The following is an 18292-nucleotide window of genomic DNA, read 5'->3' on the forward strand; positions in this document are numbered from 1 at the left end:
AAATTTTGGACTTTTTGTAACCCTTATGAATAGTGATTTTGCTGATTATGCTGAATAAGAAAACTTTTCATGCCACACTTTGTAGGGGTTCTTTTATTGATATTATGAGATCTTATTAGTACTCTATATGGTATATAAGTGTATGTAAAGATCGTCAGAATCCAAATTCAAACACTTTGATTTTTCCCGAAAACCCACCAGATACAGAAAGAATTAAGTATAAGGTAACATGATTAAAAGGATTTTAATTCAAGGATTTTAAGAGAGGATCATAAAAAGAATATAAAAAATTGAGAAAGGTTTAAGGGAACCTAAGTAATGAGATCCCGGGTATGATCCCTCAAACGATAAACGAGAACGAAAGTTAAGTGAAACGTAAAACAAATAAACACGACCAAGGGACAAGCACATACAAGTAGAATGGGAAGGAAGCTTCCAAAAGAAGCTAAAACAAGTGGTTAAAAGAGAAGGTGACATCATCAAACCATAAGGGGAAGACATGTGGCTTGGAGGTGAGGTCATCCAAGTGATGTCATCACTTTATCAAAGAAATCTCCACCAAGTATTCATTTCACAAACACAAAAATCAAAAAGCAACCAAAAAAAACACATTTTCTTCTTCCCCCATCTTTTTGCCTCGGCTTTTTGAAGAAAAGCAAGGAAGAAAATTCCAAAACCCAAGCTCCACTTAATCATAATTCAAGAGGTTTGTTTCTTTAGCTTCCATAATTCATAACTTAGATGAGCCATAAGTTTAAGCTCAAGATTCCATGTTTAACATAGCTAATCAATTCATCAAAGTTCTTGGTGAATAGTGTTTTCAAGAAACTAACTTTGTGTTTTCTTATGTTTTCTTCAAGATCCAAGCTTAGTAGAGATAGTTAGTGGTTATATAAGGCTTCCTAAGTGATTCTCCACTCTCTAAGGAAGGTATAACTTCTCAAACCCTTAGTCTTAAGTTTTGTTGGTTTGGATTTCATAATGTTTAGATGATGGGTTAGTGTAATGGGTGTGTACTCATGTTTAGAGCTTTGTTTAGTAAGTGGTTTTGTTGATTTTGGAGTTAGGAGTGATACTTGTTGGATTTGATGTTCTTGGTCACATTTTGACTTGGTTTAGATGAATAAGTTGAGATCTTGAGTTATAGTTAAATGATCTTGTATTGTGGTTGAATGATGGTGGAATGGTGTTGATTGGTAGTGGTTTGATGTTGAATTGATTTGGTAAAATTTTGGGAAATTGTGTAAACATAGCCGTCGTAATGCCCGATTTACCTTAGACTATTTTTGTTCTTAACTTCAGGACCCGTGAACTCACTGTAAGAGTCTGACCATTGCCATGTTTAGATATTTCATGTTACGAGCTTCGTTTTGATATGTGGTTCGCTTCAATCCGATGTACAGTTTAGGAGAAACGACCGTTTTAAGTAACGGCGTTTCGCGAACGAACCATTACCCCTCGCCTTACTTTAAAACCTTGGTTAAGGCCCTTAAATGACTAATTGGAATATGAAACAATTATGTAAAGTGGATTAGGAAGTTGGTAGGGTACTCGTGAAAGAATCGCCTTAAAATTCGTAATGGTTAATTTATTAAAAATGGTAGAAGTTACCATAAGCGAACATTAAGGTTCAATTGGTTAAAGTCTAATTTCTTAAGCGACCGGGGTTTAATTCCGACTTATGTTGTTGTTCATAGGTTATCGGACCCACTCTAAGCTTAAGTCTATCCGGGAGCACTCAGGCAAGTTTTCTACCCGTTATACTGTTGTTGTGATGTAAATATATGTATATGCATTATCTTGTGATAAGTGCATGATTGTTATTAGCAAATCTTGCGATATATTGGAGCATGTGATATGGTATATATGCATGTCTGTTTCGTAATCTTGATATCTAATTGTTGATTCTATTTCTTATAAGTTGCATAATACCTATGCTAGAGATAAGCAGTAGTTGCGTATACCCTTAGTATAGGGGACCCAAAGGTGAACATTTTTCTAAACCGGGAGTCGATGTTCCCGAGTATAATATATATATATATATATTGATATAGTTTTCAAAACTATTAATCGAATAAGGTTTATTCGATAACTTTATTTTATTTAATGAATATTATTTTGAATATTCATTCGAGGACTTATGACTTCTCTTACTTTATTTAATGAATTTACTTATGACTCCGCTTATTTTATTAAATAATATTCTTTATTTTATTAAAGAATAGTGTTTCGATAATCAAACTTATTTTCGATTATTCAAATAAAGATCTTACTTTCGTATAAGTATATCTTTGGTTATTCGTTATTCATTTCAAGTATGAGTTTTTAAAACTTCTACTTCAATTATTTTTATAAGATTATTCTTTATGGGAATATTATTTAAATAATAATATTCAGATATTTTCTAATATATTGGGACTGATTTATTTTATTAAATCAGCATTACTCCTAACATTCTTAAAAATGTTTTCGAGTCTTCAAAATGATTTTTAAAAGTTAGGGCGGATCCCAAAACTCATATTTTTTATATTTAAGCTCCTCCTTTCGAAGGGGATTTAAATACTCGCTCAAAACCTGAGGGATCCGGCTCTGTGGTGTATTTTATATTCGCAACAAGGTTGCTGTTTTGATAAATGAATTGATTACTTACCCAACGTTCGGGAAGTAAGTCCATCTAATTGAGTCGGCATAAGCGACAGGCCGGGGTACGGTCTATCAAAGTGTAAGTGGTTGGGTGGCAGCCCATCAACGCGTAAGAGGCCGGGTGGCGGTCTAGCACAAGGTCACAATGAGCACAGGGTGATGACCGGTGGGGGATTCATCCATCTACTAGTAGAAAAGGTTACTTATTGGTATCTTTGCCTGATCAGCAAGATATCGGGTTTATGCCAAAATTCTTTTCTTTCCAAATTCATTGGATATTAAAACTCTGTTCATACTTTACATGACAGAGGTTTTCAGGAAATGTATGAGAAATATATATGGATATATATCGGGACTTAATGAAGTATCTCGTAACTTCATTTTTTTTGAATGATATTTCAAAGATTGAATCTATTCAAATCTTATCTTGTATTCTCATCTATGTGATGAACTTTTGAAACTAATTATAACTTGAACGGTGGTAGTTCAAGTAGTGTTCGGAAAAGATATAAGTATATTGGAGTATCCTGTAACTTCATCTTTTCAACTTATATCTGGTTAATGATTATCTTATGCATGACAAAGATTTTCAGAAAAATGTTGAGACAAGGTTAGATATATGAGATCACCTTGCAACGATATTTTTATACAGTTATAAACTGGAACTCTGTGTACATTATACATGTCTGAGGATTTCAAAGATTTTGAGTAGTATATATGTACATATATACTGAATATTTTGCGACTTGTCGCGTTAAGATATCAACTTGGTTCATTTCTTCTTGACCAAGACTTTCACGAGTACTATGAGAATGCTCGTATATTGTTAATTATTATACATATTATTTCAGTGGGCTTGTTACTCACCCTTGCTTTCTTCTTTCATCACACAACAACAGATAGACAAGATGAACAAGACCAAGCTCCCAATTCGTGAGCGGATAGGAAATGTTCCACAATTTCCTGTAGGCGTTGATGATGTTGTAGCTGAGGTAAGAGCTACCAGTAGGCTAGGCTTTCAACTTTTGTTATGCCAGACTTATATATATTTATGAATTGTAATAATGGCAAAGAATATGTAAATTATTCAGAAACCCCTTTTAGGTAAAATGGTTTATAATTGTGGAATAAAATGACTTGTGTTATTTTTGGATATTCATCTCTGAGACTATAACTTGTGGTGTGTGTGTGTATATTGTGGGGTCACAGTACGCAGTAGTTGATTGTTTATTAAGATTAAGTATTGATAAGGGAAACGGAACTCGTGACAACCCGAATCCCCGACCCCGGATTTGGGGGTGTTACATGACATGATAAATAAAACTATAAAATAAAATAAAAAAACTATATATGGAAAAAATATACACTATATGAGCTAAACTATCATGAATATGCAACTATATGACACACACACAAATATATTCCTTAACTACACCCCTAAACTTAAAATCTTCACTGTCCCCAGTGAAGGCAGTAGAAAGGAACACAGGGTGTACCTACTCGGAGAAATCATCATCATCACCCTCAGAGGGTGGAGTGTCTGGAGGCGGATAAGCAGTGTCCTCACCAAAAATGGGCCACTGGATGTCAGCTCCAAGGCCTCTAAAAGCAGTCCCAAGTGCAAGTGTGAGCTCCTGAGCAAACCTACTCTGCGACTCATACATCGCATCCATCCTCCTGGATAGCCTCCTATACTAGGCATCAGCCATCCCTGAACCAGCACCTTCCTGAGCTCTAGAAGAGCCTGCCTCATCACGAGCCTGACTAGGCCTAGCCATAGTAGCACCAGCTGCTGGTCGTCCTCCTGGAAGACGATATCCCAAACCATGCTCTTCGGGCTCTCCACCCGTCCACTCCAGTATCGCATTCAGCATCACTGAGTCAATAGGAGCAGCCGGCATCTGCAGCTGCTCGTAAGACGGCCAATGAACTCCAACTGCTCTGCACAGCTTCGTGACAGTAGATGCCTAAGGGATGTTGCTTTGTATCCTCCCCCTCAAAAACTTCCAAATCCCTTGGTAGATGAACTCACCAAGGTCCACATAATACTCCTCATTCAAGATCCCCCATAACAACCTTGCTCTCTCAACTGTAACCTCATGTGCATGCGAAGTAGGCAAAATATTAGCACAAATAAAAGCATTCCATGCACGGGCATACCTATTCATCGCAACCGCCGGAAAAGAACGATACTCGTTAGATCCCGTCTTGAACTTCCAAACCGTGCCCGGCTGACAGAGAGTAGCACAAATCAAATCCAAATCAAAATCCCCGGGGGTCATCTCATTCCAGTTCTCCTCCTCGGGCTTCCTTTGTCGCTGCCCAATAACGCGGCGAATTGCCTCAGGCTGATAATCAACAATAAGCCCACGAACAACCATATACCCATTCTTATCAACCTTGGCGTTCGCATAAAATTCACAAACCACACTTATCGGAACCGCCTCCGGCGACTCACAAAAAGAAATCCACCCTTTCTCCGCAATTATCGGTAATAACTCACCATCTCTCCCCGATGGTAAAAATCCCCTCTCCTTCAGAATTGGCTTCGTCAGCAGCCTAGTATACTCCTGCTCAGCAGCCCTATCCATTAAACAAGGTCTCGCAGCAGTTCCCCTCGAAGAATCAACAGTAGGAACCGTGCTGCTGCTATCAATAGTTCGGAATCACTTAGGTGCCATTGAAACTGAGAAAAACTGTCTAAGAGTTGTGTTTTGAGTGTAGGAGAGAGTTTTGAAGTTGAAAGTATATGGGAGGTTATATGGAGGAGTTGTGTGTATATATAGGGTAGGATTTATGGTTAGAATTAGAGTAGGAGTGGGATTTGTGCGAGAGAAAACATGGGTTTGTGGGAGAGGAATCGTGGGTCTTTATGTTTTTTTTTGGTTTTTCTGATTTTTTTTATAAGGCAAAAAAAGTTCTGACAGTAGAGTCCCGAGCGGCCGCCCAGGATTTCCAGGCGGGCGCCCCAGGGGTTTCTAGGAAAAAACTTTTTTTCTGCCCAATTTTCTGATTTTTTTGGGTTTTTTGGATATGTACTAACTTCTAAAGGTTCCTAAAGGTTAAATCCTTGGGTTGTCTCCCAAGAAACGCTTCTTTTACGTTATTAGCTTGACGTAGAGGAGTTCGATCAAGTTGACAATAAAACGGCACTAACCACTTCCCGGTTTGCCGTGTCCCCATAGTAATGTTTCAATCTCTGACCATTAACCTTGAATGCTTGGCCCGGATCATTCTCAAAAATCTCCACCGCTCCATGTGGAAACACAGTTTTGACGATAAAAGGTCCAGACCACCTTGATTTCAACTTTCCAGGAAAAAGTTGGAGACGAGAGTTGAATAAAAGAACTTGTTGCCCCGACACGAATGACTTAGGGGATAGCTTCCTATCGTGCCACCTTTTTACTTTTGACTTGTACATTTTGTTGTTCTTGTACACTTGAAGTCGAAATTCATCAAGTTCATTTAATTGAAGCATTCGCTTCTTCCCAGCTGCATCTAGATCAAGGTTCAACTTCTTCAACACCCAATAAGCCTTATGCTCAAGCTCCGCAGGTAAATGACATCCCTTCCCATAGACAAGTTGAAACGGGGACATCCCAAGTGGAGTCTTGTATGCTGTTCTATATGCCCAAACAGTTTCATCGAGCTTTAAAGACCAATCCTTCCTTGTCGGATAAACAACTTTCTCCAGAATGCACTTGATCTCTCTATTAGACACTTCGGCTTGACCATTAGTTTGCGGATGATAGGCAGTAGCAACCCAATGATTCACATTGTAGTGTTGCATCATAGAAGTGAACTTACCCTTACATCATTCGTCGGCAGAGCCTTAACTTCTACCCATTTCGAGACATAATCCACTGCCAGCAAGATGTACTGATTATTGCAGGATGAGACAAATGGTCCCATGAAATCGATTCCCCAAACATCAAAGACGTCGACTTCAAGCATCACATTTAAAGGCATCTCATCCCTTCTAGTAAGATTCCCCACTCTTTGGCAACGATCACACCTTAAAACGAACTGATGCGCATCCTTAAACAACGTAGGCCAGAAAAAACCTGCTTGCAAAATATGAGATGTCGTCTTTTCACCACCATAATGTCCAACATAAAATGTGGAATGGCAGTCTCGTAATATCCCATCCGTCTCACAGAATGGGATACATCTCCTGATGATCTGGTCAGCTCCCTGTCTAAACAAATATGGTTCATCCCACATGTACCACTTCACCTCATGCAGAAACTTTTTCTTCTGAGCTGTATTCATATTAGGAGGCATTATATTGCTGACAAGATAGTTCACAATATCTGTGAACCATGGCTCTTCATCCTGAACTGCGAACAACTGCTCATCCGGAAAAGATTCGTTGATCAATGTCTTATCATGTGAAGTAGAATCGGGATTCTCCAATCTAGAGAGATGGTCAGCTACTTGATTCTCAGTGCCTTTTCGATTTTTGATCTCTAACTCAAAATCCTTTAGTAAGAGCACCCAACGAATAAGTCTAGGCTTCGAATCCTTCTTTAAGACTAGATAGCGTATGGCGGCATGATCAGTGAATACCGTCACCTTTATCCCAAGCAGATAAGATTGAAATTTTTGAAACCAAAGACTATAGCAAAGAGCTCCTTCTCAGTAGTGGTGTAGTTCATTTGAGCTCCATTAAGAATTTTACTAGCATAGTAGACCAAATGAAAAAGATTATTCTTGCGCTGCCCAAGAACTACTCACACTGCATAATCACTCGCATCACACATCATCTCAAAAGGTTCTATCCAATCAGGTGTCGTAATAACTGGTACAGTTATCAAACTCTTCTTGAGAGTCTCGAATGCCGCCAAACATTGATCATCAAATTTGGAAGGCACATCTTTCTCGAGCAAGTTGCACATCGGCTTAGATATCTTCGAGAAGTCCTTGATGAAACGCCGATACAAAACCCGCATGACCAAGAAAACTACGGATTCCTTTCACAGAAATAGGTGGTTGAAGATTTTCAATGACTCCCACCTTGAATTTGTCCACCTCAAGGCCCTTGCTAAAGACTTTATGCCCAAGAATAATGCCTCCCCGTACCATAAAGTGACACTTTTCCCAATTGAGCACCAAATTAGTTTACACACACCTTTTGAGCATTGAACGAAGATTATTCAAACATTCATCAAACGAATATCCAAAGACGGAGAAGTCGTCCATGAACACTTCGACATTGTTTCCAATCATATCAGAGAATATAGCCATCATGCATCTCTGAAAAGTGGCAGGTGCACCACATAAGCCAAACGAAACTCTGGGAAAAGCAAACGTGCCAAATGGACAAGTGAAAGTAGTCTTTTCTTGATCTTCTGATGCAATGCAAATCTGATTATACCCCGAATAGCCATCCAGAAGACAATAATACTCATGACCAGCCAACCTGTCAAGCATCTGATCAATAAATGGAAGAAGGAAGTGATCCTTCCTCGTGGCTTTGTTCAACTTTCTGTAATCCATGCATACCCTCCATCATGTGACTGTTCGAGTGGGGATGAGCTTGTTCTTCTCATTCGCTACCACAATAATACCTCCTTTCTTAGGTACATATTGCACGGGGCTCACCCAAGAACTATCAGAAATAGGATATATGATTCCTACATCCAGCCATTTTAGAATTTCTTTCTTCACCACTTCTTTCATGATAGGATTAAGCCTTCACTTTTGCTCAACAGTCGGCTTGCTACCTTCCTCTAGCAAAATTTTATGCATGTAGTATGAAGGGCTGATCCCTTTTATATCTACTATAGTCCATCCGATGGCCGATTTGAATTCTCTCAGAATCCTCAAGAGATTGTCCTCATCACTACCTGAAAGATTAGATGTAATAATAACATGCAAAGTAGATTTATCACCGAAAAAAGCATACCTCAAGTGTTCAGGCAATGGTTTAAGCTCCAAAGTAGGTGCTTCCTCAATAGATGGTTTGAGCTTTCGTTCAGCATTCTTGAGATTAGTATTACCAAGAGATTTAAATGGTATGTCTAGCTTCCACTTCCAAGGAGAAGCATTTAGATATTGTAGTTGCTCATTGCCTTCCTCATCTTCACTATCAAATTCCCCCACTAAGGCTTTCTCTAAGGCGTCAGACATTAGCATATGATCAAGTTCTGAAGTTACCGCGGAATCAATCAAATCCACCTTTAAGCACTCCTCATCTTCTGTAGGGAATTTCATTGCCTTGAATACATTGAATGTCACATCCTGATCCTGCACCCTCATAGTAAGTTCACCTTTCTGCACATCTATCAAGGTACGGCCTGTAGCCAAGAAAGGTCTTCCCAAGATTATAGGAATCTTCTTATCTTCTTCGAAATTCAGAATGACAAAGTTTGCAGGGAAGAAGAGCTTATCCACCTTTACTAGCACGTCTTCCACGATGCCTCGTGGGTATGTAATAGAATGATCAGCCAATTGTAGAGACATGTAGGTGGGCTTTGGATCAGGCAAATTCAACTTTTTGAAGATAGACAAAGGCATCAGATTGATGCTTGCTCCCAAATCGCACAGGCACTTGTCGAAAGACAACTTGCCAATGGTGCAAGGAATGGTGAAGCTACCTGGATCTTTAAGCTTTGGAGGTAATTTTTGTTGCAGCACAGCGATGCACTCTTCCTGTTAGAGCAACGGTATCAAGGTCATCCAGTTTCACCTTCCTTGAAAGAATACTCTTCATGAATTTCGCATAACTAGGCATTTGCTCCAGAGCCTCAGCGAAAGGTATGTTAGTGTGAAGTTTCTTGAACACCTCCAGAAACTTACCGAACTGCTTATCCAGCTTTTGTTTTTGCAATCTCTTAGGAAAAGGTGGTGGAGGATAGAGTTGTTTCTCCCCTGTATTACCCTCAGGAAGAGTGTGTTTAACAATAGTCTTCCTTGATTCCGCCGCTTTCTCCTTTTGCTTCTCTTCTTCATCTACAACTTCAGCTTCTCCTTCTTTTGCTTTTTCAGCATCAACAACTTTTCCAGATCTTAAGGTGACAGCCTTGACTTGTTCCTTAGCTTCCTTCCTGCCTGGCACTTCAGTATCGCTGGGAAGTGTGTCAGGTTGATGATTAAGCATGGCATTGGCTATTTGACAGATTTGATTCTTCAAGGTCTTGATAGAAACAGCCTGACTTTTGTACAACAGCTTGAGCTCCTCGAAATCTGCACTAGAAGGTGGAGCAACACCTCCTTGTTGAGGATATGATTGCCTTTGAGAATAATGTTGTGATTGCTGGAATCCACGTGGATTAAACTGTTTACTTATAAGTTGCTGATATGGTTGCTGAACAGCATTCTGATTATTGCTCCAGCTGAAATTGGGATGATTTTTGTTGTTAGGATGATAAGTAGCTGGCACAGGCTGTTGCGGTCACTGATAATTCTTCATATACTGAACAGATTCATTAACGAGAGAACACTGATCCGTAGCATGAGAGCCTGCACAAAGCTCACAGACCATAGCTATTTGATTGACTCCATAGTTGGCTAAAGAATCGACCTTCATAGTCAGCATCGTGAGCTGTGCTGCAATAGCTGTAGCTTCATCAACTTCCAGAATACCTGCTACTTTCCCAGGAATCATCCTTTGAGTTGGCTTTTGATACTCATTTGCAGCCATAGTTTCAATAAGATTATAGGCCTCATTATAGCTTTTGGCCCACAAGGCGCCTCCAGAAGCTGCATCGAGCATGGGTCGAGATTGGACCCCCAAACCATTGTAGAAACCAGTGATCACCATCCATTCAGGCATCCCATGATGTGCACACTTTCTCAACATCTCTTTTTAGCGCTCTCAAGCTTCACATATAGATTCTCCTGGTTGCTACGCAAACTGAGTAAGAGCACTCCTCATAGCTGCAGTTTTGGTCATTGGATAGAACTTTACCAGAAACTTTTGCGCAAGATCTTCCCAAGTAGTGATGGACCCAGCTGGTAAAGAATGTAACCAGTTTTTAGCTTTGTCCCTCAGAGAGAATGGGAAAAGCCAACTTGATAGCCTCATCAGTGACACCATTATATTTGAAAGTACTACAGATCTCGAAAAAATTCCTAATATACATGTTGGGATCTTCAGTCGCAGCCCCTCCAAAGAAACAGAATTCTGCACCATCTGAATAGTGCCTGACTTGATTTCAAAAGTATTGGCCTGAATAGCCGGATGAATGATGCTTGACTGAATGTCATCAATTTTAGGCCGAAAAAAGTCCATAAGAGCATGATTAGCTTGAGCAAGACGATCACCCATTATTTCACGTTCTTTCTTTTCAGTCTCTTTATCCGAATCTGCAAAAACTATCTTCTCCAGAAAGTCAAGAGCTTTATCTATTTCCTCAGCTTTATCCAGATTTCTCTTCCGAGTGCGAGAACGTGTTTGCATAAACGCTCGCTAGAGTACCTGAAACACAACCAGAAGCAGTAAGTAACAAGTCTTAATCAATGAATCATAATGACCACTGATGGCAAGTACATAAACTAAATAAATTAACACCGAGTCCCCGGCAGCGGCGCCAAAAACTTGTTAGGCACAAAGCATGCGCTAAATAAATCACGCAAGTATACGCGTTTGCAAGTAATATAGAATAATTTCTAGTTCGTTCCCATAAAGACTCTGATTAATTATATTTAATTAACACTTACTCACCAATGTATGATTATTCTTCAATGCCAAGACAATAACAATTAAAGTTGGTTAACTAATAATTATTACGAGAATTAAATACTTGAATTAACAATATTAAACACACATGAGATCCTAACTTCATTACTACTTCATTCAATAGTTATTATTATTAACCTTAGCATGTAATGGTGATGATATTAATCGAACAACACGAAACTGATAAATGCCAACTTTCGTTGTACGAATACCATTCTACCAAGCATCCACAATTAAGATAGAAGTTGAATAGGCATCAATTATGTTGAGACCCTATATGTCTACATAATTTGACAACATAACGACTTAAGCGCAAGTTATTCATGATGATTACACAGCGCAAGTAAAACGGTTAGAGTTACCCCCTAATCATGCATACAATACATGAACCTATGCTAGCATGGCAAGTTCTAAATCTCAAGATTCAATGTCGCTTCATAAGAGATTAACAAGCTATCTTACATGTTCAGGATGCATATAAGACGAATAAGCACAACCTATACTAGATATCATACAATCACCACATACCAAGGTATTAAACAATTAACTAAAGAATTTCATAGTAAATCCGCTAGGATCCCATGATCACGATTAGCCCATAATAGAACTCATCATCACCATCGGTTCATATGAAAGCATGATAATAACACAACGATATAAGGCTAATAAAAATACTTAATAAATAATGAATTACGTCACAAGGGTATTAAGGTTCAAAGCATAAAGAAAACTAGCATCCATTGTTACAACGAATTAAAAGAATTACAAGATAAACGTATGCTTCCTCTTCTTCGTTATTGCGTGCTAAAACGGTCTTCTCAATCTTCTTTCCCTTGCTCTTGATCTCTTGATGAAGAAAACGTCTTCCCATAAGTTTATATAATAGCCCAAGATAACCAGCGCCAACATAAGTCCAATTGTACTTGAATTAATAAAATCCAGATTCTAAAATCCCGCACGCAAGCGGTCACCTGCTCTCTCCACGCGGCCGCTTGCTAGCACGCGGCCGGCTGCTCCTGGCGCGCGGTCGCCTGCTACCCTACTGGAAAATACTTTATTTAGCTTATGATTTTGCTGATTTCTTCGCTCATCACCTCTAGACTGATTCCAAGCACTTCCTTAGCTTTATTTGATGAAAACCACCTATCTAAACAAGTTATACCCTGAAATGCAAAAACACTAGAAAACGCGTCAAATACACAAAATACTCGAGTTCAAGACACCAATTCAAGCCCTTATGAGACGCTCTAAGTGGTATAAAATGCCACTTATCAATCAACTAATCAAACATTATGTGATAAGTTTTCAAAGTTGATGCAATCAAGATATCAAATGAGTATGATGGGAGAGATGAGCTACTTCTTAGGCTTGTAAATTAAACAGACTGATAATGGCATCTACATTAATCAGTCCAAGTACACAAAGAATTTTCTGAAGAGGTTTAATATACACGAAAGTGCAACTGCAAGTACTCATATGGTAACTGCTACAAAACTTGATCCTCAGGAAGGTACAGCAGTTGATGTCACAAGCTACAGAGGTATGATTGATTCTCTTTTATACCTAACTGCTAGTAGGCCAGCCATTATGTTTTCCACCTGTTTGTGTGCAAGATTCCAGGCAAATCCTAGGGAGCCCATCTTATTGCAGTTAAGAGAATCTTTCGATATCTCAAGGGCACAACATCACTTGGTCTATAATATACAAGGGAAGCTGATTTTAAACTATGTGGATATTCAGATGCTGACTTTGCTGGATGTAAAATAGACAGGAAGAGCACCTCTGGCAGTTGTCAGTTTTTGGGAGGAAGACTAGTCTCTTGGTTCAGTAAGAAGCAGAAATCCATTTCTACTTCAACTGCTGAAGTTGAATATATTGCAGCTGGAAGCTACTGTGCTCAGCTATTATGGATGAGAAACCAGCTCATGGACTATGGATTATCATTTTCTAAAATTCCTATTTATTGTGATAATCAAAGTGCTATTGCTATAACAGGGAATCCATTGCAACACTCTCTAACCAAACATATCAGTATCATATATCACTTTATAAGAGAGCATGTCATGGAAGGAACCATTGAGCTCCATTTTGTTCCTACCGATCAGCAGCTGGCTGACATCTTCACAAAGCCATTACCTGAAGCAACATTTACAAAGCTTATCAATGAGCATGGAATGGTTAGTTGGGACAAATAATTTCATGTTAATTTTTATTTGGTCAAATTCTGATGAATAATGATCAAGTACTGATATGTCCTAAATAATGATTGACAATATTTTGTTGGAATTTTTTTGATGTATTTTATTTTATGCATGATAAATTAAGTGAATTTATTTGCTAAATATGCATGTATGAAATTATATCATTGTCATCATTACTAGTCGGTCTAGGGAGACACACATAAATCAGATTTTTTTTGGTTAAATCATTAAGTTAACTCTTCAGTTAATCATTAATCAAATCCCTGGTCTCTTGATATTCCCTCTCTCTTCCTTGGTTATCTAACCACCATTACTCGTCCAGTCATATCATCTCCTATTTTCACACAAAACGATCTACTCTCTTTCATTTCTCACTATTCTCTCCCTATTACTAAAATGGTTCTTTTCAACATGTTCATGAACTTTGAGAACTTCAACATAGAGTTCAGCTGCAATGACTAGCAGCAATGGCACATCATTGGCATTCCTGATGAGGTGTGGAACTCGATTCCACAGGATATCTCGACGGAACTCCCGTTCTTCGAGATGGAGTATCGTCTTCATCTCGATCGCTTGGAAGAAGCACAACGAGAAGCTCTTCGTCAGCAGGAATGGATCATCCTTCTTGTTGTGCTATTTGTAAATAGTAGGAGGAACTAATCAACATTAACAGTCTTAGTTCTTCGACTAAGACTATTGAAGTTCTTCTCAGACTAGGACTATCTTGTAATTTCTTTTACATGTAATCCACAAATTTCATAAAATGTACTCATCTGATATATTAATGAAATTTCTTTTGATTGCAAGATTTAGTCTATGCTTATTTCACTATGTATGCATGTGAATGCTCTTATTTGTAGCCTGTTAATCTTTACATCATCCACTTAAAATGTATAACAGAAAAGAGGTATCAAATACTGATGACAGGTCAGCATGTTCTAATTTAGATAATTAGTAATAATTAATTTCTGAGTAGTTTTATTGCTACAATTAAGTGTCTCAATTAATTAATGGTTAATGGTGGATTATCTAGATAAACAAATTTCTACAGTTGTGTCTTAACAAATCTATACGTATTTTGTCTTTACTTCCGTAATTTACTCCACCGTCAAATTCTGTTACTCAGTAATTGTTACCTGTCCGAAGTCAAATTCACTAAATTACCTTCTTCGTATGAATGTGCTATATATACTCCAGAGTAGCAAAGCTATATAACCACAAGAACTTTTGTGACACAATTCATCATACACATAGCTTCATTGTTCACCTCTCATTTATATTCTCTCTCACAAGCTACACACATCATGACATCGTCTAAAGTTTCACCACTCTTCAGACAAACCACAATAATTCATGAAAACACATTTGGCACAAATAATTATTTAGCTCTGCTTACATATCAGCAGCTACCATCATCCTTTCATGACATTCAGGATTTCCTACTACAGTGTCCATTTGGGTATGCTCTTACGAATCCTATCAAGGTGTCATACAGGGCTGTAATGCAGGTATGGAATACAGCTTTGGTTAATACAACATATACTTGCTTTTCTTTTGAGTATAAGGGACACAGGTATGAGGTTGATGATGCTATTCCGCTTCAAGCTTTGAGATTGCCTGCCCTTGATGGTGCTCCTGATACCTATACCACTGAGCAGCTGTTTGATATGCTAAGGACTTTAGGCTATAAAGGAGAAATCACAACCATTGGAAAACTGGAAAGGATAAAATTGAAAAGAGAATGGAACTTTTTCTTTGATTGCATCAGTAGGTGTTTCTTGAACAAAACAACAAATTTTGATGCTCTTCTATCCACCTCTCTGAAAATTGGGTACTCTCTTCTTTACTCTGGTAATTTTTATTATGGTAATACTATATGATAGGGATAAATAAATTATGATTGTATAATTAAATACTGCATTAATTGTACAAACTGTGGGCTGCTAGGCCCAATAAAAAGATATATGATACTCAGACCAGAAAGGTTAAGCCTGATGGACCAGATCAGGCCTGATGGAATAAAAAAGGCCCAAAAGCCCTGATTATTAATTAATTTCGTAATTAATTAATAAGGGACAAATCAGATGTTGAAAAGAGTCCCGATAAGGATATAAATCCTTGGAGATTAGCCTCAAGGGGACCTAAAAGGATAAGGAATCAGTTTCCTACTACCTAGGACTCCAAAGTCCATTCTAATTATGAGACTTGCCCACCAAGTCTCCTACACCAAGTCCAATTCAAGGACTCCCAACATCTATATAAGGGGTCTCACCCCCACCAATCAGAACTACGTTTTTTGGCTTGATTCTCTAATTCACAGAGATACGTAGGCATCTCGTAAAGGCAGATTGAGTCACGAAACACGAGAGCAGCCATTAAAGGCCTTGAGCTCCCGAATCTTAGTATTAAATACAGCAAGTAATAACCTTGGTTTTTTATCCATAACATTTGGCGCCGTCTGTGGGAAACACAACAACAACCATGGCGAGAACACGGAGAATAATTGGAGCTCTAGAGGAAGGAACACCATTAGAGGCAACCCAGGTGATTTCATCAACCGTGGAGGTTCCTCCCCATTCAACTTATGCATCTACTCAGGGGGAAGCCCAGACAGGGGCAACTCATCCTCAGCCACAAGGGACAACTCCCCCGACTATTCAAGGTACGAATCCTCAAGTTCAACAAATACATATACCTGTGAATTCTCGACCCGTCGGGTATGAATATTCAACTATTGTTACTACTAACCCCCCTTATGGGATGCCCCTTCACCCTGAGGTTGGAGGAAGCGGATATGTTGGGCGAAGTGAAGCACGAGGGCGGTCGCCCCCCTATATACGAGGTTTGGATCCTATCCCTGAGGATCGGGAATTTTCTGGTCCATACACTGAGAGAGACTCCGAATCTTCGGATGATAAAGTGGCCCCGAGAAGGAGGCGTCCTGGAAAAGAGCCAAGGGCCGATGGAAGGCAACGCCCCCAAAGCACCCCAGGGGCGAATCCCCAAGAAGTGCAGGAAAAGATCAGGGCTCATGAGGCTGAAATCCAAAGGCTGAGGCGTGATTTGGAGGCTCACCAAGCCACCAGACCCCACATGCCTCCTAGGGGGAGAAATCCTCCTCCTATCATAGACCTGGATGGTCCGGTAAGAAGAAGGGCTGCTGTCCCAAGAACTGATCCAAGCAATCTCCTTCCCCTTGGAGATCCTGATGATCCAACTCCACCATTCACAGAAGAGATAATGAATGCCCATATCTCAAGGAAATTCAAGATGCCCACTATCAAAGCCTATGATGGCACGGGAGACCCCGCTAATCATGTTAGGACATTCTCTAATGCACTGCTGCTGCAACCCGTGAATGATGCTATAAAATGTCGGGCCTTCCCTCAAACCCTGTCGGGTATGGCTCAAAGATGGTACAGTCGCCTACCCCCAAATTCTATTGGATCATTCAGAGAATTAAGTCAGGCTTTTATTAAGCAATTCATCAGTGGAAGAGTCCATGAGAAAAGTTCAGCATCTCTTATGAGTCTTGTACAGGGAGCTAAGGAATCCTTAAGAGATTACCTGAATCGTTTTACAAAGGAGGCTTTAAAAGTCCCAGACCTTGATGATAAGGTAGCCATGATAGCACTGCAACAAGGAACTAGGGATGAGTTTTTCAAGATGTCTTTGGCCAAACGACCCCCTGAGAGCATGTTGCAGCTCCAAGAGAGGGCAGGGAAGTATATCAAGGTTGAAGAAAGTATGAGGAAGACCGTAGTAAGTAATGAGCCCACTGGAGGCAAGAAACGAAAAACTTATTTGGAGTATATTGCTAAGGACAAATATCCTAGAACCGAACAAAACCCTGATTCAACCCCCAAGAAGGGAGGACCTGGGCAAAAGTTCACTGAATACGCTAAGCTGAATGCTCCCAGAAGTCAGATTTTGATGGAGATTGAGAAAGACAGAGATATTCGCTGGCCTAAGCCCTTGAAGGCTGATCCCGCCAAGCTAGATAAGGGCAAGTATTGCAGGTTTCACAAAGATGTTGGCCATGACACCGATGAGTGTAGGCAATTGAAAGATGAAATTGAGTTTTTGATTCGAAAAGGAAGATTGAACAAGTATACTGGAGATGCAGGGGACAGAAATAATAATGGAAGAAAGAACTTTGAAGATCGTAGGAGGGACCAAGACGATCAGGGGCGAAACCTTCAGCCTAGAGGACCAGTTATAAACACCATTTATTGAGGGCCGAGACCTCGAAGGCCTGTGATAAACACGATCTTTGGAGGTCCAACTGCTGCTGGATTGTCCAAAAATTCCAGAAAGGCATATACTAGAGAGGTTATGCATATTGTTGGAGAAGCCCCGAAGAGGGCCAGGACAGAAGTAACATTGGCTTTTGATGATTCCGACCTAGAGGGTGTGAAGTTTCCCCATGAAGACCCGCTGGTCATAACACCAATAATAGGAAATAGCCCGGTTAAGAGGGTCCTAGTGGATAATGGTGCTTCTGTGGATATCTTGCTCCACGACACCTTTCTAAGGATGGGGTATAACGACTCCCAGTTGACACCAACCGACATGCCGATATATGGATTTGCTGGAATAGAATGTCCTGTGGAAGGGATAATCAAATTGCCAACCACCATAGGTACGGAGCCAAGGCAAGCAACGCAGATGCTGGATTTCGTGGTGGTAAAGGCTAGTTTAACTTATAATACTATCATGGGGAGAACAGGGATACATGCCTTCAAGGCAGTCCCCTCTTCCTACC

The sequence above is a fragment of the Apium graveolens genome, chromosome 3 (genome assembly GCF_009905375.1).
Source record: "Apium graveolens cultivar Ventura chromosome 3, ASM990537v1, whole genome shotgun sequence".
NCBI lineage: Eukaryota > Viridiplantae > Streptophyta > Magnoliopsida > Apiales > Apiaceae > Apium > Apium graveolens.